The 22,064-nt window shown below is 41.6% G+C and overlaps 1 protein-coding gene across 1 annotated transcript in view; it reads left to right on the forward strand.

Moving 5' to 3' along the window:
• The window catches only part of GRIN2B (glutamate ionotropic receptor NMDA type subunit 2B), a 401,817-nt gene that overhangs the window by 239,535 nt on the left and 140,218 nt on the right, over positions 1-22,064 (forward strand). The window lies entirely within an intron of this gene.

The following is a 22,064-nucleotide window of genomic DNA, read 5'->3' on the forward strand; positions in this document are numbered from 1 at the left end:
AAACCTGAAGACTTGCATGGCAGTCTATACACTACCTTGGCCTTGCATCAAGTCATTTAGCTTCTTTGTGCCTTACTGTCCATATCTGTAAAATGAAGGGAATGAATTAGACAATCTCTAAGGTTAGGAGCACAGACTTTGGAGTCTGATTGCCTGTACTGAAATCCGGGCTCTGCACTTTTTGGTTGTTCTTCTTCCTTTTACTTTTTACACAGCTAGATTAAATCACTAATTATTTAATCTCTTTGAGCCTCAGTTTCCTCATCAAAATGAGGATAATAACTGGACCTACCTTATAGGATTGCTATGGGAACTAACTAAAATAAGTTAATAGTTTAAAGTGATTAAATAGTATGAGGCTTGACTAAATGCTATATAATTGTTTCTTAAATTAAAAAAAAAAATATTTGGCCCCCTCAGCTCTAGGGTATCGTGAGTCTTTGAAGCTTTGTTATTATTGGAAGTGGAGAAAGAATGTAAAATTTACAAAGGAACTGGTTTAAAAGAAGAATGCTGAAATGGCAAAGAGGTGTGACAACTTCAGCAGGAAACCTAAGGAGGGATATAGTATAATAAGACATTAACAATTTCATGGGTATAGGTGGAAATTCATGGGCAAGAATCTTAGTAGGGAAGCAGAGGGAGGTGGTGTAATGCTCTGGACCTTCCAGAAACAAAGCACAGCAGTTGAAGATACTCAAACTCCAGTCTGGTAAAATTCCCTGAGGAGTCATTGCTACGTGCATTTTGTAGCGAACCCAGCTGTTTCCTCTGCCAGTGAAGTTGGTGCTTCTCCTCACAAAACTTTGGGCCCTTTTCCCTGGAAATTGCTCCATGTAATACTTATCCGGTTACCATCACTTGTGAAGCAGAGGGAAAGTGCGAATATTCTGGTTGTCTGCCTTGTAGTTCTGTGACATCATCCCATAAATTGGTATAAACAAATACATTTAAGCTGTAAGAAGCCAGAAGCCTAAAGAGGTCTGTGTATCGGATCTGCTTGGTTTCCCTCATTCTGGATCAAGTCCTGCGCCTTACTCATGCTGTGGTCCAACACTGCCAGTTTAGCTGAAGAATCAGTTGTTTAAAGTAGGGGCCATCAGCGTTGGTTTCCCCTTCTATATGACTAGGAGAACACCTTGCAAATGTGTTGTGATGTTTAAATACAATAAAGCTCATGAACTCATCAAATACAGTCCTGCCACCCCACCACCTGACTGCTCCTCTTCCTCTCACCTGCACGTCCTCCTGCACCCCTCCCCTCCTTCCTTCTCTCCTCTCACTCTTCCCTCCTTCCTTGCATTCAGAATGACACAATCTGGTGACTAATTCCTGATCTGCTCTTTGATTTCCCTAGAAGAGGATCTGATCCCTCCAGGGGACACTGTTGTCCTGAGGCTAGATAGCGACATGGAGGAAAACAGAGTGTACTGGGACATAGGAGCAAAGCGTTGCCCAAGGAAGAGTGTTCAGAATGGGCTTCGGGTTGGCACAGAGCAAAAGAGCGTGTGCAACTCTGTGCATTATTGTTCTGTCTCAAGGGGTTGTTTGCCTTTCACTGCTGCCTGAATTGACTGATTTAGGTGAAGGAGGAAGAAGAGAAGGAGGAAATTATCATCTCTTGAGGACTCACTGTGTCCTACACTAGAATGCGTCAGGCAGTAATTTTTGAAGTTAGTGGTAGGGCTCTGAGAAGTCTCTGGATTCTTTAGCTTGCCTGTAATGTCTGCTTCTCAGAAGCAGCCTGTCTTAGCCTTTGTGCAAGGAGTTTATGTGGGAAGCAATATTAGGTTAGGAAGCAGAAAGTAGGGACTAGGAGAGTGAGACTGGTGAGGGGGGAAAGCCAGTGACAGGAGCTTTACCGAGCTGGTAACCACTGTGGGTGACGGGGTTTGATGCCACCAGGACTTTCTAGGGAGAGCCTTGTGAAGTGCATGTCAGAATAGTCGTGTAATCGACTCTCGATCTTACATAATACTTCCAGTCTAACATTCCCATCTCTAATATTCTGATACCATTTGCAATATTTTGCCAAAGTCATTCCATTGTTTGTCACCTCAATCACTAGGCCGTCAACTCAGGGGCACATTAGAAGTGCCTCTGGGAGTCTTTGCAAGGAGCTTGAACCTCAATTCACAAGAAAGTGCTCCCATGCCAATAAATCCTATGTCACACTCTACCCCAAGTCTAATTCCCTCAAAATTCTCTCCTGCATGTGCTCCCTGATTTCTGTGGATCTGTAATTAGCCAGGTCTTTCCATTGCAATTCCTTCAGTATGGAAACATTTCCTCCCGGCTATCCATGCCCTTCTAGGGACCATATTTTGCAACTGTAGTTGTGCTATGACCTGACTCTAGTTATTGGCCTGGGGGGACTACAGGGAGACAGGGAACTTACTGAGGAGGACAGAAGTCTGATTGAGAGGGACCTGCCTCAGATGAGTTCTTGGCAGTGCCTGTAAGTGAGGGCAGGTTTCTTTCCTCTGGCAAGAGGAGAGGAGCTTCTCTTGTCTCCTAGGAGGTTTCAGGAGAATCTTTCCTCACTGTCCACTTACATGTTCCCATGTGGGTCTCAGGGTCCCATTCTTTTCCTATTAGGAGGTTCACATAGGAAATGTGCCAGAGTTGTACATTTAGTCTCTTTGGTAGTGTTGTCACTATTATAGCACGTTCCTGGGTCTGCTTTCCAGCAGTCTTCGCTGAGTTAGTGGACTTGACCCCTCCAGTGTCTTTCTTTAAGACTATCAAATGTATTGAGACAAAGCCAGCCAACTGGCCACCTGTTGTTCAAATACCAGATCTACCACGTAACCCAATACGTCACCCTCTACCTCCTCCTCCTCCCGATCCACCAAGGGTGAGTGCCTTCCAATTTGTGATTCTAGCACCTGCCAGGAGTTACCACCCCACTTACCCCCAGCAGTGGGGTCTCCCCTGAACTCCATAATCCCATCTTGAGGGGCTGATTTCTAGAGCCGCTCCTGACACTATCTTACCTGAGTTCCCATGAAGGCAGAGAGTGAGGCAAAGGCTTGTGTGTGATTTTTATTTCTTTGAAAGCCATTCTAGAGAGCAGGAGTTTGGGGCCAGAAAAGTGAGACCCGGAGGCGAGAAAGTTGATAGGAGGATACATTATCTGGTTGAGCATTGCTGATGGCAAGTGGTCATTCATTTTGCCAGAATGCTCTAAGGACTCTTAAGAAATGTGTCTTAGCAAAGGCAATATATGTAACCAAAATGTTTATACTCTCATAATATTCTGAAATTTAAACGTAAAAAAATTGAAAAAAAGATATGTGTCTTAAGACTGCATAGTGAAAGGTGGAAGGGGGAATACTCATTCATAGACTCCCAATTACTCTCCTGCACTTCCAGGTTGCACATGTGCACCTGCCTTCACTAGCGTCGCATGTCCTGTGGCAGAGAAGCCCCAAGGGCAAGAAGCTACAGTCTGCACGTGGGATGAGGTGCTATGTGAGTCGGCTGAAGCCAAGCAGCAATGGTCACCAAGTCCATACCTGGAAGAACAGGTGTGGCAAGAGGGTTCGAAGTGGTGCACAGTGGTGTCTCATGCAGAGCCCTAGTTAAACAAACTGCCCATTTCATGCCTGCCTCAAAGCAACTGGATAAATCCAGTTTCTCCTCCAAGTTGGAGAAACACAACCATGATGATGAAGCCATGGATCTCAAATTGCCACTCTGCCCTGCCCAGCACTTCTGCTACATTTCCTACTGTGTTAACTTTCTCCCACTCCAGAATAACTGCACTCTCTCTTGTCACTTTGAGCCTTTTACATCTCCTCTCTCTCTAACTTGCACTCTCTTCTGGTAAATCTGCCTTATAATTCATTGAGTAAATGGAGTTTTTCTGCCAGGAACTTCCTCATTTTCATAGTACCAAATCTCCCTGCAGCAGTGCTCATGCCTTCCGCCTTCACTCCCAGGGCTCCTGCTTCCATTAGAGACCAGCTCTTTACAAATAGCAAAGTCCTTGACAAAGCAAAAGGTCTTGTATCTAGCTCTTCTGAACTCTTACATTTTGGATCCTAGCCTTCTTCCTTTTCAAGGACTTTGCTATTTCTCCCTCTCCACTATACTATTTCCAGCAGCCACCAATAAATTCTAGTATCTCCTATATTAAAAACAAAAACAAAAACCCTTGACCACACATCTATCTGCCTTTGCCTACCTCCTTATTTTTCTCTTCCCTTTAATAGAAAAATTTCTTGAAAGAGTTGTCTATAATTGCTTTCTCTACTTCCTTACCTCTCACGCTCTCCCCAGTCCATTCCATTTGGATTTCTATTCAGATCATATTAATGGAATGGCTCTTGTGGCTGTCGCCAAAGTCACCAATGATCATGATGCTGCCAAATCCAATATGCAGTCCATTGTCATCTTGTCTCTTGTCCTCTCTGCAGCATTTGATTCAGTTGACAACTCCCTCATTGAAGTACTTTCTTTTCTTGGTTTTTGTGAAGCCATACTCTTACGATTTTACTCCCCTCTTATTGGCTGGTTTCTTTCAGTCTTTTTTGCTGGCTCCGTTTTTTTCTCCCCACTTCTAAATGTTGGCTGCCCAAAGGGCTCTGTCTTGAGCTCTTTTATTTATTTATTTATTTGCTTAATTTACATAAGTTTCCTAGGTGACTTCATCTAGTGAAGATGTGGCTTTACGTATCCTTTATGTGCAGTGACTCTCAAACGTACACCTCCAACTCGGGCCAGCCCTCAGAACTCTAGAGTGGACTATCTAGTTACCTCCTAAACATTTCCATACAGTGTTGCCAGGCACCTAAAATGTAACATGCCCCCCATAGTAATTTCTCTCCCTTTTCAAATTGTTCCTGTTTTAGTTTTCCCCAGCTCAGTAAATGGTAAACCAAAATCACCTAGTTGCTCAAGTTTCCCTTAAATTATCTCTTTTTCTCACTGCCATAGGCAAAGTGTAAGCTGAGGCTAGTGAGCCTGTCTTTGTGTCATGTCATCTAGTCTCCTTTCCAGCAATCACCCCCATCCGAGGTGCCAGCATCCCTTTCCAGGACTCCCGCAAAAGTCTCCTAGTTGTCCTCCCCACCCAGCAAACAGAATACATTTTTTTTTTAAAAAAGGAAATCAGATGATATCACTTCAAAATCTTCAAATGGCCTCCTGTTACATTTAGGATCGAATCCAACACCTTCCCCGCCTTCCTTTCCCTATTACCCTCTTTCCTTGGTTGTTGTGTTCCAGATCCATCGCTTCCTTTCCTTTCCTCAAATGTGCCAAGCTCCTTCCTGCCTTGGGATTCTGGAACGTGCTGCCCCCTCTTCTTGGCATGTTCTTCATACAGCCAGCTCACTCTTGCCATTTAGATCCCAGCTTAACTATTATTTGCTCAGAGCGACCTTTCGTGCCTGTGCAGTACCAAGTAGCTGCCTGGTCACTATCTATTTTATAGCCTTATTTAATTCTCGAATGGCTGCTACCATTAGTTAATATTTTTATTATCTCCATGTTGTGGTTATGGTTTGCTTAGTATCTCCCTCTCCCTTTAGACTTCAGAGTCACGAGTCCAAGGGCTGTGTCTAGCTTGTTCCTATCTGTGTCTGAAGCACTTATCCCAGCATAGCACAGACACTATGTGTTAAAGGAACAAGTCAGTAAATATTGTGCACTTACTCTGCAAGAGCAGCTTTAAGACAATACTTTTGGTCTTGCTCTTTCCTTACAACCAGATTTCTGCCTTTCACTTCTACCCCAGGCTCTTCCTATGTGGAAATTCTGGAAGCTCCTTCTACAAATAAGGTGTTTGTTTGTTTAGTACTTTACTAAACTTCAGGGTTTGGGGGCAATTTGAAGAGCAATGATAGAATTGCCATAAGCCTGAGGCTTGTCCAGGGCTTTTCTAACCTTTCAGAAACCTGCTGGTGGAAGGAAGCTAATCAGGGATTTTAGTTTATGCTTTTTTAATAGACTAGATTTGCTTTCTAACAACAGTGTCAATTTCACCTTAATGCACTGTTGGTGAATAGTCGCAAGGACATAAATCTGCCACGGAATTTAATGCTTTCCTTAAAAACCTTCAAAATGACTTTTGACCCTAGCCAATTTTGCTTCTCAAGTACGCCAGTGCCGTTCCCTTTCCATCACGGTAAGTCCTGCTCACTGGTGTAGACAGTCTGACACAGCGCTAGAAAGGGCATGTCACTTTTTATTGGGGATGTAAGAAAAGAGAGATTGCTTGGTTGAATATGCCAGAACTGAGGAGCCAGACGCCCTGTGACAGATGCCAGCCCACAGGTGCCTGGGAAATGACACAAGCCAGGGGATTATCCACATGAGAAAGTTATTTTTTAATTAGACAAAAACAGGCTGACTCAACATTACCTATGTCTCCATTAGAGGTGTTGAGACTCAGGTTTGCCTTTGTGTCTTTGTCCGTGCTTCCCCTGTGCTGTAAGTGAGCCCTGCCTTCCCCGGGGCCAGCTCTTCCCCAGCCTCACCCGGGAACCCATGGTTTGGGTAAGTTGTCATTTCTCTCTGTTTAGAGGTGCACGAGGTTGTTGAACTGGAAATCTTCCACAATCGTGCAGTAGCGTTGTAATTAACCAGTTTGGTACTTGCAAGCAGAGGCTACAGAACCTTAATTAATTAATGAAAGCTATTACCTTAGAAAATTGCCTTCCATTTCTGTGAAATAACAAAACAATTGTCTCCTGACCTTGTGGCTCTAAGGCAGCTCTACTTCTAAAGGGACAAGTGAGCCTAAGAATGGATTTCTGAAACAGATACAATGTAAAGATGCAAAAAGTGGCTATGTGAATTGATATCTCTGTTTGGGGCTTATCCTAAGTGGTATGCATGGAGAATAGCCCTTCAGTCAATGAACAGAAATGTTGGCATGGCTTTGCTAGAGTCACAGCACATCTTACTGTGTTGGTCGCCTGCTCATGTGCCACTGTGTGGCGCTTGGTGATGTGGTGGTAAACCTTGTCACCATTTCAGTTGTTAGGAAGGGCTTTTCTTGGTTGGAGTTCCATACCAAAACAAACATATATTTAAATGTATTGGAGATTTTAAGCAGTTTCTGAAAAGGAGGTATGTTTATGCTTGGGAATTTATAACAGAGTACAAGAGGTGATTTATTAATATCTATCTGATTACTGTGGATGAGTGAATTAAGGAGTAGGTTTATTCTTGAATGTTCATTCAACAAAACTGAGTGACCGAAGGCGCTGCACATGTACTGATGGAGGGGATTGATTCAGGAACGTGCTGGTGGGTCAGCATGGCGGAGGGAGAGCGGCAGTGGTGGGCTGCATGCAGGAGCGGCAGACAGCTCTGGGGGACGCTGCTGTAGGTCAGCTCCCAGGCCCTGGAAACGGAAGGTGTGAGAGTGATGGGTGAGAGGGAGTGTGTGTAAGTGGTTCCCGCATACGAGGGGCTGTACGGGAGAATTCCCGGGAGAGCAGGCAGGTGGGCGGGTGGTGGCCTCTGACCTGTACTGTGAGTGTTTGAGACTTAGCATGTGTTTGAGCCAAGTAGGTGGCTTTTGTCTATTTTAGAGAGGGAGTGTTGGGACACAAGGGCATCTTTAGTCCTTACGCACGTGGCTGAAGTGGAAAGAGGTGCTCATTGGCACAAGTCTTCTGTGTTTCCACTTACGGCATGAAGGGGGCCAGCGATTGTAGCCCTGTTTAAACTGAAACACCAAAGCCACAGAACCAGTGAGAGCCCCATGGTGTGTGAACTTTGTCATTGCTACTAAGCTTAACCTCCTCTGACACAGTTTGCCTACCAGGAATGTCACGTGATTGACTAGAGAGGCTTCCAGGATCTCCTCAGAAGCTGCTGTGCAAGGCGGAGTTATAGTGTCTCTTATTTACATTTTTATCATCTCCAGTCCCACAGGAGTTTCCTAGAGAAGCTTCTCAACACCATAAAACGCTGTAGGGCAAAGCAAGCACTTCACACTTGGGGATAAGCCAGTGACAACTCCCTCCTGGCTTCTCCCCACCCCCCATGCAGCTGTGGAGCTGCCCGGGTCCTAGTACTTGAGAGCCTGTGTGGACTTTCACAGCTATGGTTCTCTCCTTAAATACTGTTCATTAAGTTTCTTGAGTGACCTGCCTGAGAGGCCTTGCTCCTCCCCTTAGAAGAGGGCGGAGGAGGAAGAAGAGCTGTGTGGATGCGACATGCAGGTAGCTGAGGTGCTGCTCTGGGAACTGAATCTCACATGTTCTCCTGAAGAACTCCACGGGAGCCATAGCAGCTGAAGCCCAGCTCCGCGCTAGAGGGAAGTGGGGGTGTGTGGCATGGGGACTGGGGTCGGGGACAGGGTGTCCCAGAATAGGAGGCCGGGGTCACCATGTCAAAGCATAATGGTTGTCCATGAGAGGCAAAGGCTTTCCTTTCATAAGGAGAAAGAGGAATGAGTCATCACTGTAGATTCAAGAGACAAAGGAGGTCATGGAGGAGAGAGAAGATGAGAGATGTCAAAGAGGAAAAGAGAGAAAGTGCCCAAAGAAACATCATCCTTCCTGGTTGAGGGCTGCACATGGTGCCTGACCCCAAGCTCCCATGTTCCCTTTGGGATTTGTTTTCCTTTTCTTCTTCTAAGGGTGGCCACAAAAGAAGTAACTTCAGGAGACAGAGAGAAAAAGAGACTGTGATTTGAAGCAAGAGAATGAGTCTGTTTTCCTCTTCCCCCACCCCCACCTCCACCCCCAGGCTGTGCCTCCACCTCCTCCTGCAGGGTTTGTGTATTTTCCACTTTTGATTTATGACGGCCAAGGCAAAGGTCGGGTGGCTTTCAGAGGTGGTGGAAGGATAGGAAATCCTTAAAAAGGAGGTGACCATCTATGTGGTTTGGAACAAAGAAGCTGGTTCTTATGGGTTCTGTCACTTCTACTGCATTATCATTCAGCACATATTTACTAAAGGTCTGCTGGGTACAGATCCTATGCCAGGAGCCCTACTGTACCAGCTGCAGAGTTGGGCACTTTCACAAAGATTATCCTGTTTGGTTCGTATTGCTATACTGTCAGGTAGTTCTTGAAGAGCCATTTTACAGAGGAGGAAACTGAGGCTAATGGAGAATAATTTCCCTAAGAGTTGGTGATGGAGATGGTATTCCAAGCAGGGCTAAGTTTAATTCTAGTGATCTTTTCATTATTCTGCACTGCCTTGCTTTTATTTCGAGTCAGAAATTTTTTATTACCTGGAATTGCCATGCTCTGCCTGTTTTCCAAGCTGCAGTATATTTTAGAATCAGCCAGACCTGGTTATGAATCCCAAGTCTACTGGGATTCATAACCATGTACTTTATTTAACTTGTATAAAACTGTCCATGCCTCAGATTCAGATTTACCATTTATAAAAAGGAGATATTCATTCCTAAATTTAAGGATTTCTGCAATGATTGAGTGCATACACACACATAGCCTAATATAATGCAAACATACTTATTACATAGCAAATGCTAGTGTCCTTTCCCTCATTTCCCCTTCTGATGAGAACTTACTCTTCTCATTTTCTGTGGTTGCACAAAATTTAGCAGATATCTCTAACTCTTATTCCTGTGGTTGAAGAATCAAGCCCTGGCATATTTAGTCATATGAGGGTAGGCACAGTATGCAGAGGTGATGAATGGGAAGGACTTTCTCAGTCACAAAGACCAAAGATTGTAGAACTGACACCACCATGTGTGAACAGGCAGGAATAGAAAAATAGGACCATTTGGCCATTTCAAGTCCCTTCTATTTTGTGTTTTCCTAAAGAACATCATATGACATTCACTTTTGGAGAACAGAAATGTGAGAAAGGAGAATTTCTTTCATTGAAAGCATTTATTTCCTTCTACTTTTCCTTTTTACCTTCATCCCATACCCTTATCTTTCATCTGTCTTGAAAAATTCAGCATCAATTTCATATTTCACCTGCCGTGGTCCATTGTGACAATGAAATGTGTGGCCCATTCAGCCAGGATCCTTCCCAAAGAGAAAGATATTTAGAAAAATCTTACATAAGGTGCCACTGCCCGATTGCTGTGGACCCTGAGAGCTTAGTGCTTTTCCATATTAGCTGCTTAGATTAGTACTGGCTCGTTGCACAGCCATTTATTTCAATACATTATTCAAGTCTCTTGTCCTCCATGAAGTCTATTCTGACTTCACCTCCCTACACTGTGCTCTCATGTCTCTAAACTTGCACAGTATTTATTTCCTGTTGCATCACCCTAGTCCAATCCCTGCATTTAATCAATGGACATTAATTAAGAGGCTGTTTCATGCAGAGCTTTGCATTAAGTTTGTAGATAAAGAGGTAAATTAGATATATTTTTATAACTCAGGAGTTTTCAACTTGGTGATGGTTTAGGTCACAATTATCTGCGGAGACTTTAGTTGTAGATTGAAAAAAAAAACCTACAGAAAGGATTTTGTGGCTGTTAACTCAGTGATCTTGGACTCAGATCATTAGGGACAGGTAATGATTTTTAAATATATATTGTGGGAGAAGTAAGCAAATGCTGGGACAAACATACCTCCATCACCACATTGTATAAATTCTGCTTCCACAGATCTTCTGGTTAAAATTCTGTGGAAATTGACATGATGAATTATAATGACCTAGAAAAGGACTTGCTCTTATGATGTCACCATGAGTAGTTTTATTTTGTTTTATCACCAGGGACCATATTTTTGCAATATGCTTCTGCAGCTAGTGTACAGTAATCTTAAATTGTTCGTTTGAAAGATCAGGGTCCAGATTCCCTGAGATGATTCTTTCTGAGCATAAGCCCCAGATTTCTTAAGATATAATTTTTACTTGCACAATCAGTAACTATTCTAACGAGCAGAGAAATATAGTTCAAGGAGCCATTCATTCACTTGCTCATTCATTCTTATATTCATTCATTTGTACAATCATGCATTCATTCAAAACATTTACTAAGTGTTTAGTGAATGTTACTTGTCTTAAGAGTTAGGAAAAAGACAAATGTTTAACCTGCTATGCAAGACTATTTCTGGAAAGCCTTATATTATTAAGAACTTTGGTACTTATTATTTTAGTAATTCCCAACAGAAAAAAAATATTTCTCAGTCTAATGGTGCAATAAGTTTAACTTGAGTGTTGCTAGCCAGACCCCTAGAATTTACTTTCTGCCATGTCTGCATTGTGCTAGGAGAAGTGAGTATGACATGGAGGATGACAAGTGAGAGGCTTCAGAAAAGTGAATGAGTGAATACATACATAAGAATTATTCCCAGCATAATTCACCCTGTCAGATCATTTTTTAAAAATTTGGCTTCATCTTGTTATGAACATTATTGTCTTCTTCATTACTTCATCATCATAACTACCATCACCACCATCATCCATCAATATTTAGCACCATAACATGCATAGTACTCCAGCAATGCACCCAGGAATATTTTACTGAGAAGGTGGACTACTGTCTTCAGGAGATTGGCAAGTAATTTGATTTTAATAATGTGATCGTGCATAAAAACATATTTCTGAGAATTCTGAAATCCCTTGGGAAACTCTTTACTTTGGTTCTCTGGAGAATTAGGTGCTTTGTGTTATAAAATATATTCTCAGAATATTTGATCTTCTCAGTCTTTCTTATCCTTTTTGGGGTAGGTGGAAGGCTGAGGAACCTCCCAGACCTTCCCCTTTGGACTTGAGATTAAGAGGCAGCATCAATATTATTCATCAGAGTTCAGAACCCACAAAATGCTTAGGACACAGCATGACTCTGTGGGATGGGGGCATTTTACAAAGGAGATATGATCTCCTTTTAAAAGAGCTTAGAGTCTGGGTCAACTTTAAATCATAAGCATAGAAATATAATATTTCCTAGAATCCCCGAGTCCCTAAGGAAACTATTTCTCTCCAGTTTCTCTAAAGAAAGAACTGTTCTTTGTTTAAAAATCTCCTCCATATCAAGTCTCTGTCATGGACTATTTTTTCCCCACTGCATCAGAGGAAGTATCTTACTGAATAGATCTGCTTTCCTCCTGTTTGCTGAGACTTATTAAAAGAGCTGACTGCAAACAGATTTTTACTGCCTCAGTGTGGACTTACATCAGGTAGCACCCAATAAGACTTGACAGGCTGACATCTCCAATCCATCAGCAGTGGTGGGTCGGGGAGGAGGACAGGAAGGAAAGAATCTTATTCCCGCCCACTTCCTGAGAGACAGACTTTGGTGGAGTGACATAGGGTCCATTTTTAGAAATCGATTTAATTTCCCAGTTGGAGTTTTAGGGATTTCGCTTTTGGGATACAGGGCTAGACACGATACCCAGCTTGCCAATGCTAAACAGAAACTGAAAATTACCTACTCTTAAGGTCACAAAGGAGCAAAAGAATGAGTCCTTAGGAAGGAAAAAAAAAATCCTTACAAAACCCTGGTGATAGATCATTTCAAACACTATGCGTCGTTTTCCAGCCAGGCAGCCTAACAGCTCATTGTGATTGGTAATAATGGCAAGCTTTTGTTTGGAGAATAAAATATTTTATAAACCTAGATTTCCAAATATGTAAGCTTTATTGTCCCAACTTTTGCCCCATCTTCCCTGCTTCTTTTTTAAGGCATTTGTGACACTGATAGAAAAAGAAAAGCAAAAACTACAACCAGATTCTGAGTTGCTCATTTAAAGAATTTTTGTTTACATGTGGAATGAAGTAATGATCCTTGTGACTTCTTGTTCTGTTAAGAATGTCTTACAAACACTGATGCATCGCTCATTCCTAGGAAATAAATATTTCATGGCTGCTCTTTTGTTGGTTGAATGTAGATTCTGATTTCTGCTTAGATAATTTTCAGGATAATTAGATTTTATGATTCTTTTGGAAAGAAGTTGTTGCCTTGTTAGAGGGAGACACACTGCCTATCTTATGTAAGATGGGGTTCTCTTGGATATGGGAGGTTGAAGCCACTATGACGTTCTTTCAAGACTACTTGCTAAAATTATTAGGACTAGTGGGAATGCAGAGTTAGTGGAATGAAATCATCAGTGTCTGCTAATTATGTTTGCCAGGACTACAAAAGTAGCACATGGAATGGACTGGAAGTGGGAGGAAAAAAAGTCATGTTATTAACCTAGAATGACTTTGACCAAGGATGTTAAAAGACACAAATACCCAACATTTCTTAAATTTATTGTAAATATTTCCCATCTTGTTGACTCTGTTATACTCTTTAAAAAATTAGGTACATTTTTCCTGTGTTTTAATTGTTTGGAATCTCATCTTATGCTCAGTGGTAAGCACATTGAAGGGAGGAACTATATACTATCTATCTTGGATTTTCTGTAGCACCTTGCCTTGTACACAGTTATGCTCAGTAATATTTATTGAAGTGAACTAAATTTAAATGAAGAAATATTTTCACTATAATCTATTCTGAATATGAATTAAACACCAAGAGAAGCTATCTCCAAGAACTATTTGAAGATGTGGACGTGACTGTAAATTTAGTAGATATTGACCATATTAACTTAGGGCTTAAAATTTTGAAGTTAGAAAACATATGCCCTAAAATTTATGCTAAGATATTTCAAAAGTTGATAGAAAAGATTGGCTTACCCTGATGGTCAGAGACTCTAAAATATTCTCTAAAGATAAAATTCTAATGAAAACAAATCACACTAGGTATTTCTTTTTTTTTTTTTTTTTAATTGAGACAGAGTCTCGGCTCTGTTGCCCGGGCTAGAGTGAGTGCCGTGGCGTCAGCCTAGCTCACAGCAACCTCAAACTCCTGGGCTTAAGCGATCCTCCTGCCTCAGCCTCCCGAGTAGCTGGGACTACAGACATGCGCCACCATGCCCGGCTAATTTTTTTTTTTTGTGTATATATATTTTTTTTTAGTTGGCCAGATAATTTCTTTCTATTTTTAGTAGAGAAGGGGTCTCGCTCTTGCTCAGGCTGGTCGCGAACTCCTGACCTCGAGCGATCCACCCCCCTCGGCCTCCCAGAGGGCTAGGATTACAGGCGTGAGCCACCGCGCCCGGCCTAGGTATTTCAAAATCTATCTTAGGTGCCTGTTCAGTGAGTTTTGACAAATGCCTTCATGGGTGTAATCCACGCCCCTATCGATAGATAGAGCATTTTCATCACCAAATGTGTCCTGTGCCAGTTCCCAGTCAATCCCTTTCATGCACACACACACCCAACACACACATACACAAAAAGGCAACTGCTACTCTAATTTCTTTCACTATAGATTAAATTCGCCTGTTTTTGAACTTCATATAAATGCAACTATAAAATATGAATTCTTGTGTGTCTGGCTTCCTTCATTCAACATAATATTTTGAGACTCATTCATGTTGTTAAATTTGCCAATAGTATGTTCCTTTTTTAAACTGAGTAATATACCACTCAGGATTTTTTTTCCTTTGATGGACATTTGGGTTGTTTCCAGTTTTTAGCTATTATGAATAAAAATGGTCTGAACATTTTTGTTTATATCCTTTTGTGGACATGTTTTTATTTCCGTTGGGTAAATACCCAAGAGTAAAATTGTTGGTTATAGGCTAGTATATGTTTAACCTTATAATATATGGCCAAACCATTTTTCAAAGTGGTGATAGCATTTTACATTCCCACCAGAAATGTATGAATATTTGTCAACAGAGGGAGTATAATATAGGAAATTAGAAAATTGAAAGAACAAAAAAGGGACTATTGAGAAATAGTGCCTGCAGGAACAGCTAATATTTCTAGAGCGAGGGTTGTGATTGTCAGAACTTAGAAGATGAGAGGTGGTGCCCCATGAATCTGGGGTGGTACTTAGTGCTCCAAAGGGAAGTACTGTTCAACTGCTGCCGTAAGGTCACTGACTCTGTCCTCTGTCATCAACATTCTGCTCACTGAGTCTATCCAGTAGGTGTTTTTTATTTTGACTATTATATATTTTCAGTTCTAAAATTTCCATTTTGTCCTTCTTTATGTCTTCTATGTTTTTGCTGATGCTTTCTTTTTTATTTATTTATTTTTTTATTTCAGAATATTATGGGGGTATCAATGTTTAGGTTATGTATATTGCCTTTGCCCCACCTGAATCAGAGCTACAAGTGTATCCATCCCCCAGACAGTGCGCACCACACCCATTAGATGTGAATATACCCATCCCCTCCTCCTCCCTCACCTGCCTGACACCCGATGAATGCTACTACCATATGTGCACTTAAGTGTTGACCAATTAATACCAGTCTGATGGTGAGTACGTGTGGTGCTTGTTTTTCTATTCTTACGATACTTCACTTAGTAGAATGGGTTCCAGCTCCATCCAGGATAATACAAGAGGTGCTAGATCACCACTGTTTTTGTGGCTGAGTAGTATTCTGTGGTATACATATACCACATTTTATTAATCCGCTCATGTATTGATGAGCACCTAGGTTGTTTCCACATCTTTGCAATTGTGAATTGTGCTGCTATAAATATTCGAGTGAAGATGTCTTTTTTATAGAATCTCTTTTTTTTCCTTTGGGTAGAAACCCAGTAGTGGGATTGCTGGATCAAATGGTAGTTCTACTTGTAGCTCTTTGAGGTCTTTCCATATTACTTTCCACAGAGGTTGTACTAGTTTGCCATCCCACCAGAAGTCAACATTTGTTGTTTTTGGACTTTCTGATAAAAGCCAATCTCACTGGAGTTAAGTGATACATGATTGTGGTTTTGATTTGCATTTCCCTGCTGATTAGAGATGTTGAACATTTTTCATATGTTTATTGGCCATTAGTCTGTCTTCTTTTGGAAAGTTTCTGTTCATGTCCTTTGCCCGCTTTTTAATGGGGTTGTTTGATTTTTTTAACTTTTGTTTTAAGCATGCCCATGATTTCTTGAGTATTTTTATAATAGCTGCTTTAAAATCTTTGTCAGATAATTCTAGCATCTGTGTCATTTCATTGTTGGTGTCTGTTGATTGTTTTTTCTCCTATAAGTTGAGATTTTCATGGTGCTTTGTGTGCTGAGTAATTTTTGATTGTATTCTGGATATTTTAAATATTATGAGATCCTGATCCTTGTTTAAAGCTACTAGTTTGTTGCTACTTTGAATTCTGGTGTTCTTCCCAATCTGTCTATTGATATTTGATTTTCAGATACCTCAAATAGGTGTGTCATGCATTCTGTCAGGGTTTTAGAGTTGCATTCAGTGTGAGAGAAAAGTTGGCATATGTTCACTGCATCTTATCTAGAACCAGAACCAGTAAGTTTGGATTTTGATGGCACACATTCACAAGATGAAAGAAAACCTACTTATTTATTTATGTACTTGGGTTTATCATTCATTGTCTGGTTACCATTATTAGAAGTTAAGCTTCACAGGGGTAAGAGTCTTTGTTCTGTGCATCCAAAGTACTCAGAGTCTGAAACTAAAAGAGTATTAGAAGCAGTCAATAAATATTTTTGAATGAATGAAAAAGAAGCCAATAAACAAAGAGAAATACATTACTGTACACTGAGCATATCTCTCTGTATTTTTATCAGTTGTTTTCTTTTATGTAATAGGAAAATAATATTTATTAATGTTTTATTGGGAGAAATAAAATATGTAAAGTATTTAGCACATAGTAAGCTCTCAAACACAAATTCAGTATTTCCTCCCCACTTCTCTTCAAATGCAGACATAATAAAGATAACTTTTAAAATGGGGAGCAAGAAGAATAACCAAAGGACAGGCTTATTTCATGGGCAGTTGGTTTTATGTAAACAGATGACAAACGAAAGCAGAAATAGTCCACTCCTATTTTCATTCCATCTTCTCTATTAAGGAAAATGATCTTCAAATGGAAAAGGGAGAAGATCATAGGCTTTGAAGTGAGGTGGGCTTTCTAGCTGACTTTCCTTAATCTCTCTCAGGTGAAACCCAGTTCTCCCTGTAAAATGGAAATAATAGTGCCTGTTCCCACAGAGCTGTTTTAAGTGTGACAGAATGCAAACTATGGGAGGGCTTTATTCTGGGTGAAGGGGAGGACATAGACTCTTCTCATTCCCCAGCCTGTCAAAAAGAATCTTATAATTGCCAGCTCAATTCCAAAACCAGTGCTGATGGGCAGTGGTGAATTGCCAACGTCATGAGTTTTACTGCTGTTGACCTTTTGGTCCAGTACAGCTGGGCTGAGCTCGACACGCTCCATGCCTGCTGAGTCACAGCCTCCTTTGCCTCACTGCTTGGGACTCCCGTGGGCCCTGAAGACCAAAACACCACGCCCATCAGGCTTCCGGCCCGGCTTGGAACTTCGGTTTTGGTCCACACATCACAGCAACTCCCTACCAGAGCTTGGTGGGAGACCTAGAAGCCCGTTTCTCTCACCCACTGTTGCCCAGTGACCTTGCTGAATAATTTACCTGTTACAGGCTCTCAGCGCATCTCCTCTCAACCAGAGGGCTTTATCCCTTTTGTGTCTTCTTTTCAGGCATTGAACAGAAATATCCCAGTAGCATTTCCAAAAATCTAAACAGGTTACATTTTTTTCAATCTTGTCCACAATGCATGTTCTATACATCCTCACCTTCCCCACTCATCTCAAGTCCTACACTGAATAGGTGCTAGAAGAAAATTTCAGACTTTGTGACTGCTGTGCACGGATGCGAGAGATTTGGTAAGTGTTCCAAAAATATGCCTGGACGCCCTTGATTTAATTGCTCATTGATACAACACCATTTGACTTTTCTTTAGCTATCCACAGCATTCCATAGACTGTGGGAAAATAATGTGTCAGAAACTATATAAATGTATAGCCAATGGGCAAATCTCTATGTGTATCTTCAGCTCTGTGTTGGCAGTTAGCTGTTGAATTCAGGGAGAAGACGTAGTGATGAAATATGGAAAGGGGATTAGAGCCACAGTTGCAGGCTATCTTCCACCATATATCCTTTAGGAAGTGTGGGAGACCTACTGACTTGGGTGTTATCCTCTGTGAGATATGCTAGGGTAGATCTGCTGTTCTCCCCCGAATGAATCCCTGGGATGAAAAGGGACTACACAGCCTTCTTAATGGGGGGAGAGGTGACAAAATTGACATTTAGTAGGTTCTCCCTTCAGGAATGAAAGCAAAGTAACACTTTTATTTACCATCTCAGAAGGGAATTAAGGCTGAGGAGCCAACCCAAAGCTGTAAAAACATTTTCATTTTTATGATAATCTTGTGTTTTTAAAATTCATTCTCACTTACCTGTATGCCCATAGATTAAGAGATTAATGTAAGACCTTCAAACACAAAGGAATCTGTATGCCGGCCCTCCACAGGAAGCAGGAAGTGAAGGGTTGGAGGGACTGATTTCCACTCCATAGCCAGGGTGGGGGAAGAGGTTTTACAGGAGATAATAGATGGGGTGGCAGTTCCTGAGGGGGCTGGAGGGAAAGGAGGGTGTGTCTGGGAGATTGCATCAAATGGAGAGAAGGGAGCCCAGGGAACACTCTGGGCCTGGAAGAGGCCCTGGGACAAGGCAGGCCACAATGTCCCCTAGGGAAGTTGACTTTGCTAGTCTTTTGTCTCCATAGCCATGGAGCTGAGGCAAGCAGGCATCATGGCGTTATGACAGTCCAGCCTAGTAGATTTGGGGAATCTTCATAGAGAAAGTGGCACCTGAGCTAGGGCTTTGAAGGTGGTAAGGACTTTGATGGCAAGACATGGGGAGGCTGGGAATTGCAAGCTCGGGCCAGAGGAGGAAATATGTGAGACTTCCGTGGGCACTGGTGCTGTCCACAGAGCAATATAGCACAAAGCCAGGGCCTCACATCTGTGAGAGGCAAGTTGGTGTACTGCAAAATATGATTAAATAGTGAGTCTACTTTGACCTTTTTATTTTCTGTGCTGATTAAGTTCTGCTTAGGTTGCTGGAAGATACTTTATCTCATTTCTAACCATTTAGTCTCCCACTGGGAAAGTATGAGTTTATGCATTTTCTTTTGATCTCAACAGAGATAGAATATGATCGGATTGAAGAGTAGCACCTCTAATGTCTCTTTAGTACTTAATTCTACCACTAATCCCCTGCCCTCCTCAGCCCTATTGATCCTCAGCCTTTTGCCAGTTCCAATGTATTTCTGTGATCAATGAGATACCAGTAAACACTGTGAGAGAGTCTTCAAATCAAATAGTTGGAAGTGACCTCTAGAGATCATTGTGCCTGTAGCTAGGTGATGACCAAAGCCCACCAAGGTAGAGAGTTGTTTATTGTCTCCTTGAAACACTCCAGAGATGGAGAAAGACAGCCTCCCTCAAGGAGTTTCTCCTAGTAATTAATCAGCTGGGAGGTTCTTCCTTGAGTCTAATTGAAATCTTTCCTGATGTAATTTAATTTATTTGTTCCTGTGTTATCTACTGTGAGCATGAATAGCAAATGATTACTACATCATTAATAACAGTGCTTTGTGAATTTAAAGACAACTCTCATCACCTTTCTGCCCCTCCTATCTAGACATAGCAACTCCAGTTTCTTGCACTGTTCATCAAAGGGTTTATTTCCATGTCTTTAGCCATCTTTATTCAAGTTCGCTGAATTCTTGAGGCTCTCTACATTATTTTAACATTATTATAGTGTACAGAAATTTAGACTAAGTGAAAAGTAACTGTTTTGGAGCTTTCGTTGGTGATTTTCAATGTGAAAAAGCTCATGGATCATTTTTGGTGAAAATAAAAATGATTGGTGTTAGGAGTAAGTTATTAGATAGGGCCATTGGTGATATGATGCATTTTTATTGTTTATTAATATGTTAACAGACATAATCTCACTGTGTTAGACCTACATATCTTGGGAATCCTTATAGACATAGTCATGTGCCTTCCTGACATGAAATTACTTTTAAATTTTAAAGAAGACAAGACACGATATTGTCTATTCCATTCTTGTCTGATCAATTTGGGATTATTTCCTCCGATGCCTTTTAGAGTACCTTGTCCAAAGAATCTGAGATCGTAGACATGATGATTACTACAAATAACTTTAAGAATGTATGGCATTTATGTCCTTGTCACATGGCTCTGTGGTTCATGGAGAGGTTGAGGAGATTAACAGGTAATGAACATAAGCTAAGGTGAGAGAGCAGGGAAATAACATTCAGCATTCATTAACTACCTTTTGTGTGTAAAGCACATGCTAGGTACTGTGGATATACAAAGATGAGTAGACACCGCAAATTACTGTCAAGGAAAAGGAAAAATAATGGACAGGACTGTCAAATCAAGGATGCTCGTGTGATGACACCATACGGAACCTGGGAATTGGAGAAGGGGCTGCTCGAGGAGGTATCAGGTATGCAGCATTCCATTAACATCAGGCATTTGGCACTGATGTTTCAGGCAGAAGAAAACTGGCTCCTCCAAATGAATTAGGGTCTAAGTATGAGATGAGGAATGAAAGTGTTCATGACATGCATTTTATTTATAAATGAGAAAATTATTTTAATAATGGTTAAATTTTTTGAGCTTTCACAATCTCCCAGGAAAAGGACTTACAAGTCCTTTTGCATGTATTAATTCCTTTAACCTCACAACAATGCTGTGAGGCACATACTGTTTTATCTCCATTTAATGGAGACACAGCCATGGAAATGACGAGGGAGAAGAAATCTCATGGGAATACGTGGAGTGGTCAGCCTGAGTGGCAGGGAAGGAATTCACTTGGCAATGGTGCCAATAGGGTTTAGAAGGAAGGCACTGGATTGGGTGGGAGCCCAAGGTATGTGGGTGCCTCCCAGGCATTGGGGTGGCACTGGGGATGGCTTGATGAGCAAGGCGGGCTGCAATGCTGCAGGTGTCATTGCAGTGTATTCTCAAAACAGATGAATGCAGAGTTAGAAAAATCTAGGTATGTCAGGATTTGGTTTGAGTTGTTGAAAGATGCTGGGTAAACTGCACGCAAGGATTGGCCTTTCAAGCAACATATTTCACAAGGGTCAAGTCCTCCTTCCTCTCATCAGCCTGTACCCTTCTCTGTCATCCTTTCTCTTTCTCACCTAGGGCTCTGTTCTCCTCCAAGACCCCTCTGAGGCATTTCTCCTGCCCTACCATTAGCTCTGAGGGGCTGTGGTGTGGGCCCCTCCCTGGCTCAGACCCCCATGCATCCCACCCTTGCCGTGTCAACATCACTGTCAACCCCCCAGGCTCTGCATCAGACTTTTCCAACCTGATGGCTCCGGTACCTTCTTCTCTTCCCACAGCTGGAGATGCCACCTGCATGGCCCCATTACTACTTTCTTACTTTTCTGACAAATCCCTGAGTTTCATTTCATCCCTCCTCCAGAACCCCTCTCCCACCCTGCCCCATCTGCACTCACCCCTCGCCTCATCTCAGCCCCTCTCTCTCCTTTGGTGACAGGCACAAGTGGACAGACGCAGGATCTGTGTACTGGGTGGATTTCTGTATGGCTTTGAGTTTGAACCTGAGTGTGTTGTGAGTGAAAGTGACTATGTGAGATCACATTTGTATATGTATATTTATGTTCCCTCGGTGGAAAGAGACAGTTGGGAGTAAATGGATTGAGATTAAAAGGATCCCGTAGTGGCCAACCTTACTTAAAATAAAGAAAAAATTAACTGCACAAAGATGTGCACATGAGGGTAATTATCCAGTTTTTGTAAATTGAAAACATACTAAATTTCCACGAAAAGGGGGATTGATTAAATTTTGGTTAATCACTCAATGAAATATTATGAGTTTTTAAAAATGCATTACAAATTCATATGAGTGTGTGTGTGTGTGCGTGTGTGTGTGTGTGTGTGTGTGTGTGTGTGTGTGTAGAGACAGAGATTAAAGTGTTAAGTGAAAAGAGAACCTCAGGGCAGTTGTGTATAATGTGATATATATTTTTGTTGCATTTACATATTGATGATTGGAAAATATCTGGGAAGTTGCTAAAATAATCATGTGATTATGTCTGGAAAGTGAAATTATATTTCCTAACTACATTTTCTGATTTGCCACAATGAACATGTAGTATGTGAATAATAAAAAGTATAAAGTTGTGACATGACAACAGTATTTCAGGAGAACACAAATATGTGGAGTAGGCATGCAAGGAGAAGTTTCCCATTGTAACCAGATAAGGGAGGGGCTAA

This window comes from Lemur catta, chromosome 6, assembly GCF_020740605.2.
Source record: "Lemur catta isolate mLemCat1 chromosome 6, mLemCat1.pri, whole genome shotgun sequence".
Classification (NCBI taxonomy): Eukaryota; Metazoa; Chordata; class Mammalia; order Primates; family Lemuridae; genus Lemur; species Lemur catta.